We start from the raw sequence: 8,573 nt of genomic DNA, 5'->3' as shown, positions 1-8,573 counted from the left end.
CTGGGCAGTGGTCATCCTCGCATCCATCCGACCCTTTCCCTCCTACAGAATCAATACTAGTGGCCCAGTATGTCCCAAGAAGTTCAACAGTTCATCCAGGCCTGCTTGGAAAGTGCTATCTCCATGTTTCCTCATCATCTCCTAGCAGGCAAACTAATTCTGCTGCATGTTCCCATCATCTCTGAAAAAAAAAACCTTTGCTTTCTCTCCTTAATCTCTCCCTGTCTAGCTTGTACTAATCTGAACAATGCCTGAATCTTTGTATTGCAAGCACTTTCCGCATTTATTTGCCTCTTTATGATGAATCGCTTATTGTATTCCTCAATTGTAAGTCACTTTTGATAAAAGCGTCTGCTAAATGAATAAATGTAAATGTAAATCTCTGGTCACACCTAGGAGTGGACTTCTTCACAACTCTCCCTCCCTCTAAGGACCTGTGTCCTTGTCGCTGTTGAATAATTCTCCAAGGCTTGACTGGTCTTACTTAAGAGTCTTCTTACTGCACTAGAGACCATGGAAGCTGTACTAAACTACTGAAGAAAGTGTCTGACCACTGTCCCAATTCATTTCTCAAGTATGAAAGGTATTCTTTTCCTTCCTAGGTCTGTGAGTGGGTCTGTTAGACAGGAAGATCCAGGAGATTAGACACTTCCTGCAGACACACTGCCATGACCACTAGCACACTCATAACTCCTTGAGTGGACGCCGAGAATTATTCCAATACAACCGCCCCGTTTCCTTGGTCACTGGTCAGAAATGTCAGGCTGACCTACACAAGGAGCAGGTCGGGCTCTCAACAGGTGACATCCAGTTCTGGCTTCCTTGTCCAAAGTTAAGTCTCAGTTACACAGGCCCTTTCACTATCATCGAACAGATCAACCCTGTCACTTGCCGGCTCCAAATGCCACCATACCACAGCATCACACCTAGCTTTCATGTGTCACCGTTGAATCCTCAGCACACTTCTCCCCTCCGTCTACCTCAGAGGAGGATCCAGCCTTCACTTCAACGTCTGTAATGTGAAATACATACTGTACATTGCTTAATAAAAACAATGTATAACAATGTTCATGGGCTTGATTTATTCTTCTAAAAGCTTGAAATTTATATTATTACCTTACCTTACATTGTGAAGGGTTTGGCACTTATAATTTCATCAGCGAACCAGCATTTCCATGCCATAATTTTCCTGCTATGCCAGTAATAAGTCACATGGAATTTAGAGCTCAGGTGATAGGCTCAAATGTGTTCTGCGGACCCATGAACAAAGATGACCGATTCCAAAAGGCGTGTTTCCAGAGGGTCTTGTGCCAGTGGAGCAATTGCCATTGAGATGTATGGGAATGCTAACAGATAGCTTTCTCTGGGTTTCATAGACCTCAGTGATTATGTTTTGTTCTACCGTATGGTGTATGCAAATGAATATGTGGATACTGTAGTTTGGATCTGTGCTCAGTGTGAATTTTCTGGCACACTGATTTGGTAATCTTAACACATGCACAGTTAAGTCATAACGGAGTCTGTGTGACATAAGGCATGCAACTGAAACAATAACAGATGAACTTCCATAATAACATGCAACATAATGTCTGTAGTTACATATTCAGTGGCATAGCAAGAGTCTTTTTGTTAATTGAAATCTAAGCATCAATTCAGATTGTAATGGACGGCTCCAAAAGAAGAAAAGATAATATATCCTTCAGTTTGACTGCAAAAGGTCTCAAATGTATTTGCTCCATTTAGGGATTTATTGACATTCAGCATTGTACTATTAAGAGCCATTAGAAAAGAAGCTGTGTGGCCCATTTATGAGCTGAAGACTGCACAGTCCCATTTCACAAAGCATTATATAAAATACTGATTCCATTTACACTAACTAGGCCTACATCATCCTTCTTATCATTACAATCATCACAGAAAGCGAGTAGACAGCACATAGTAGCTGCAGAAAAAGACTGTGAGTTAAAATCATGTTTCCTCTGTGTGAACTTGTTTTCCTTCAGCGTCACGGCAACATGCATCAGCATCTCCATGGAGACCTCGCATTCTAAATCTTAATGTTCTGAAAGGCTGCTGGTGACATTCTGTGTTCTCAAACATTCAAATATGAACTGCAGGTCTTTATTATTGCTGTATAATTTAGTATTTTCTGTGTAGCATACCACAGTTGAAAAAAAAACCCCAGCATATGCTGGTTAAGTATGTTTGAAGCATATCAGCTGGTTTAAGCTGGTCATGTACTGGTCCTAAACTGGTTTAAGCTGGTTCCTGTTTAGGACCAGCTTAAACCAGCTCATGGCCAACTAAGGACCAGTTTAAACCAGCTGCCATGCTTCAAAACATACCTAACCAGCATATGCTTTAGACCATTTTTATTCAATTTATGGCAAAAATCTGGCAGCTGCGTTTGCCAGAACTTTACAGTAAAATACAGTGACAGTGTGACAGGCATTATGGGATGGCAACTGTATTTTGTCACTGTTTTTCATGTCATTAAATGATAACATTTAAATAAACCATTCTCTCAACACTATTAAGTACAAAGTAAATGTTAAACCTAACCCTAACCCATAACATAAGGCAAAGGGAACAATGGAAGGCTGCACAATGACTTCTGAAGTTCCAGTAATTGATGCCAATAATAGAAGGGTAATACCAGGGTAGTCTTGTATAGACTAGATGCCAGAAGGTCTTGTACATACGGCAGTTTATTCTGGAAGCTGCTCCTCAGTGCTGTTTAGGGGTGCGGTTATCTGAGATAGATTAAACCACACCGTGGAAAGAGTCTGGAAGAGTATTTCAAATAGTGGTGCATCGTTTAAAGATTTGTCACAAACCTTGCAACCTTACATTAACAGATATTATTTCTTCTTTAAAAGCACTTGCTTTATGATCTCAGTACCTTGTAAGCAGGACTTTGTTTCCAGATTGACTGATTAAAAACACCTGTGTGCCATTTTTTGTCTAAGTTATTTAAAACCATCCAATCAGATTAGGAGGGCCAGTGTCCAGCAGAGTTTAGCTCCATAATCAAACACACCTGCAAAAATCTAACCAAAGTCTTTAGGATTACTTGAATCATTATAATTAAAACAAAATAAATAGTAGATGTAATGCCTTATTAGGCACAATAATAATAATCATTTTTAAACATGTTTTCATATTTTTAAAAAGTATTTTAGAAACAGATTTTTTACAATATTGTGCAGTAAGATATAAATATAAAAAATATAATTGTACCTCCTTCAGGTTCTGCATAACAGTAATTACCATCACTAACTTGTGGCAAAGTCCCTGTGAAATCTAGCACTTGTTGTGAATCAGGAGGATATATTATACCCCTATATATCTCCTCAGTTTCATTCAGGTAACACTGAATGTATGCACACAGCTCATGGGCTATCTGGTTGTTTGTTGCTGTTTCGTCCATTGGTTTACCTTGTGTAACCTCCACCAACCTGCAAATAAACCTTGCAGAGGTTATAGAGGATCCATTACAATAATCTTTCAACAAATATGGTAAGGTACCTTGTGGTTAGCCAATTAACAGGTTATATTGTTTTTGTTAAACTTACTAATAGTTTAACCATTTCACGTTAATCGTTTTTTTATTTCTGTCAGGTAAACATTTGTAAATGACTGCAGTTGTCAAAAGAGCAATGTTCCCAACTGTTTTTTTTAAATGCATATGGAAAATATGACTTGCCTTTTCGGATTGGAAACAGATGGTATTCCATGGCTGGTGTTCTGCTGGAGCAAAAGATGTTTTGAGGAGAGATGTCCCAATGTCTTAACATGAGACAGATGCACATGTGCTGTGATGAGAACTGACACGCTGCCTGAGACCAGTTTCATCCGTTCACACTGCAGTCCAAATATCTCAGCCAGCAAAGAAAAGAGCAAGAGAGTGAGAGGAATGCATTAGAAAGGAGATATGTCACCCTCTCAGAGCTAGAGTAAATGGTATGTTTGGTACACTGTATCAACTTTGTGTCTTGACTTTACCATATTCTAATGAACCTGAAGAGAACTATCTGTTAGCATTCCAATACGTCTCATTGCTCGGCTGCCTCAAACAGCTCTAGATGTATTGTATGCAACCTGGATTCTGCCATTTTTCCCTCATATTTTCTTCATTAGCACTTCACAAGCCACTCACCTGAACCATAAGTGCCATAACGTGACTGGTCACTCGAAGAACTTATTAATTTGAGTATTCTGAAAGCATCTATTATAATATAATGAAATAGTAGCAATTTATATTGCATCTCAATGGAGAAAGATTCTTTTTTTCCGAAATAATGGTGTATTTACTGCATCTACCAGCAGGTGCTGCAAGACAAACCAGCCGAAACCTGAGCCCCTGCCTAAAACTTGTGATTACTGCTTTCATTACTTTTGTGGTTGTTTTTATTGCTTGTGGTTGTGATGCTTGTGGAAACAGCAACATGAGTTTTCTGGTAAAACACTCTTTGGTTGCCAGTCTTTGGTAATTTTACACTGATGCTGATGTCTTGACTCACAAGGATAAGATGTAAATGCAAAACACTTTATTTTGATAGTCTACGTTAGACATTCTACTAACTATAAGTGGCTTTGCAACTACATGTCAACTAGCAGCCATTAGAGTATCAGTAGAGTGTGCTTAATATCTGCTAACACTTTATTTTGATAGTCCACCAACACACTTTCTAATGACTATAAATACAACTATGTGTCAACTTATTCTACTAATCTTAACCCAACCTAAAAGTCCACTATTACTGTAATTGAGTGATAGTTGACAAGTAGCTGCAAAGTTAATTATAGGTAGTAGAATGTCTAAAGTGAACTATCGAAAAGTGTAACCAATTTGTATTTCCAAACAAGCAAATATTAAGAAATAAGGAAAAGAATGATAGATTTGAAGAGTTTTTTTGCAAAAAGATAACTCTTTTTGTGAATTGTTAAAAACGGAGTTATCTGTTTTTGCAAGTTAACTCTTCATTTATTCTATCATCGCACACTGCTTGTACACCTTGTGTTTCTCTGATATCAGCACCCCCTTCTGGACTGGAAGTGCGGCTTTATACCAGAAATACCAAAAATAAATAATATTAAGCATATTAAGACATATATATGATAATATATATACATAAGATATACATATTAACATATCAAGTATATATGGCGCATACAATGAGAAAACCGTTTTTACATATTTTGCTAAACAATGCATCTGTTGTTATTATTATTGGTTAATTCAGAAAGAGTCTGAGGTATTAATGCTGCTTCAAACTACCTAAAAAACTGTAACAAACACTGTCTTCCAATGGTTAAGGATGGGTGTGTGTTAACTCTGTTGGTGTTTGTGGAGGCAGTGTGAACTAGTCTTCAGGTTGTTTATGCAGTGGCTATTCACCAATACGCTCCCACAAACACCTTTTTAAAGATTGTATATGTGTCTGTCACCTCCAAACTACCCTGTGTTGGCACGTAACATAAGACACTGCTTGTGTACATGCTGGGGTGATAGATGAATCCTGGAGTGTGAAGGGAAATCCATCTGTGGTCTGAATTCTGGTCACACATTATGTAACAGAAAACTGTTGGAGCAGTATTCAACACGTCATGATGCTTTTACCTTACATAATCATACTCAAAATGAGTTAAAAACTGAATGACGGTATGTATGTGGCACATGTGGTTCTCTGTAATGAACTAATGTAAGAAGCATGCATGCATTCCTCCACAGTGAAGACATATCTGGGATTCATGACAGCATCAGGCTTTCCTCAGCTGTCTCTTAAGATGATCGTCTTTTCATGAATAATGAGAGAGCAAACACCAAAATCCTGCGTCAATGCAATGGTGGGATTCTTCATTTTTTCCCCCAGCATGTGCAGAAAAGCACTCATTAATTGAAGATCATGCCTATTTTTTCTCTCTTTGACTATAGTGATCACACCTACGCCGTCTGCAGTGCTAGAGTCATCCTCCACTGCTCTTAAGACTCACGTCTCTATCCACCTCCTCTGTGATGCAGGCTGAATTATACGCTTGTGTAGGAAATGAAGATGTTGCTGTAAGGTGCTCATGATGAGCGCTCAAAGGCTTAGTGCACATTTCTCCAACAATTAAATCTATCATCGTGTCATCTGGTCTTAACACTTTTCCAAAAAATTTTTCTGGAGCAATTCACTCAAGAAAATTTAAATAATCTTCATTACTTGTATTTTATCAATAGACTTTATTTGTTTCCATGGAGCACAAAAGGAGATGTTAGGCAGAATGTCTAAGCTTCTCTTTTCCAGGCAACAAAAGTGGATGATTTATAGTACCACCAAGCTCCAAAATGGATTAAAATTAAAGCGCAATAGAAGTATCATTAATATCAAAAGTATCACTCTTGTGTAAAATTTTGCTACTCACTGAAAATTTTATTCTCCACTATAGCTCTCAAATGTTATTCTCACATGCAAGTTTGCATATTGAAACTTGTTATAGTACCACCAAGCTCCAAAATGGATTAAAATTAAAGCGCAATAGAAGTATCATTAATATCAAAAGTATCACTCTTGTGTAAAATTTTGCTACTCACTGAAAATTTTATTCTCACATGCAAGTTTGCATATTGAAACTTTGCACGTCATGTTTAGTTGTGAGCTGGGTGGGGAAATTATCGCCGTCACCAGCCAAGCGTGGGTCATTTTTCACAGGGGCGGGTAATTCTGCTTGATTTACCTGCTGGGTGTGGCAGACGACTTGTGTTGGATTGGCCTTTGACAATAAAATGCGTTCTTGTTGAAGTAATGTATTTAAGTACTGACTAGCAAAAGCAGAACCGGGTTCTTGTTCACTTCACATTTTGGTTTTTGAGTTTAGTTCTTTTAAAGTTTTTTTTGTCTTAAATCCACACCTATCAAGGTGTAATGCTTTGTACATTAATCATTTTCATATATGCAGTAAATTATGTTATTTAAATTCAAAATTCTAGAATAAAAATGCTTGGCTTTTGATATTTGAGTGGCTGGCGTGATGCATCTTGATGTGCCATGTGAATATGTGTGAGTGAGATTTGAGAGTTCCAAAAGACCGGAAGATTATCAGTGAACAACAAATTATAGCTCTTCTATGAAAAAGCTATTGTATTAGAAGACTTTTTATGGTGCTTTTTGAAGCATCACCATCTACTTTTGTTGAATGGAAAGAGCAGCTCAGACATTTGTGCTTCCGTTGTGTTTCATGAAAGAAAATAACACAGGATCAGAAAAACGTAAGGGTTTATAAATGATGACAGAAATTTCATTTTAGATGAACTATTCTTTTAATAATAGTTTTTTTAAGCTGGCTGTTCTCTGACTATGAATCTAAGGCTTAGTGTTTGAGAAACTAATCATGTATTCCCCTTAAAACACTTTATGAAGCTCTGTAAATCTGCCGCTTTAAATGCTCAAGCTCATTAAAGAGGAGTCTGATTGACTTTCAGTGATTTTATGATTCATCAGCTTACGATCGCTCCTCTGTGTCGTTATCATTATTGCTGTGGTGTGAACTTCCCCACATAGAAATAGAATGACAATTAAAACTTCATAGTTACCGTCCTTGTTGTGAACGGCCCATGAGACTGTGAGAGTGTGTGTGGATGTAATGTACTCACCTGAAACATCTGTCGTGATGACAACTCTGAAAAACACATTAATACAGCAGGAATATGTTGCAGCGCACTACACAAGCTCCCAGCTGCCTACGCTCCGCTTGAATAAAATATTCATCAGACAGACTACGCAGGCTATGCGATCTTCTTCTTGACTCCAATTTTGAGCAGAATCCAGCTATGCTTTCATGAATACCAAAATTACTCTTTTTTTAAAAACCTGTTTATTCTACCTCAGTCTTGTTTGAGGGAAGAGACATAGTCCCTGTGTTGAAAACCAAAGAAAACGCATCCCAGATGTGCAGTTTTCCTTCTGAGGTGCATGCATGCATGTACTGATGTTAGAAGAGAGGACAAAACATCAAGTCATTTTAACAGGATCTGCTCCAACCAGTAGGTTTATTGGACATGCCTCCCTCTTGCCATATAACAATGCTTTATTTCCTGAAAGCTCATTGCATCCCTGTTAACCACAGTGTCAGTCAGATAAACAAGGGCCCCTGAGAGCTGTGTTTGTGGGGGTGAGCAGCTCCAGAAGTGAGTGGCACTTCTCCACAGCAGGAAGACACACACAGACAATTACACTAATTCATAATTGAAATTAAAACAGTTAAAGGTTTGCTTGCTGTCAATTCTCCGTACTGTTTTGTTCCAGTTCATTTGTTTAGTCTGATGCCACTGTTTCTGGGTCAAAACGCTCCTTCAGATGCCAAAATCCAACAACGAGCGCTGCTCATTTACACTTACTTTTAAAAGCTCAGCTTAAAGTTGTGCTATAAATGAATAGTACTCATAAATGGCTGCTGAGAGTGAGAGTGTTCAGGGTTCGATACTTCGCAACTTAACAGGCAAGGAGGAAATCATCCAAATAACCAATCTTTAAAAACGGTTAATGAATTACAAAATATCTGATCACAAGAAAAGAGTGCAAAATTTA

Source organism: Sinocyclocheilus rhinocerous, unplaced genomic scaffold (assembly GCF_001515625.1).
Source record: "Sinocyclocheilus rhinocerous isolate Xijiao unplaced genomic scaffold, SAMN03320098_v1.1 scaffold1246, whole genome shotgun sequence".
NCBI classification, from domain to species: Eukaryota; Metazoa; Chordata; class Actinopteri; order Cypriniformes; family Cyprinidae; genus Sinocyclocheilus; species Sinocyclocheilus rhinocerous.
Note: the sequence above shows the minus strand (reverse complement) of the source record.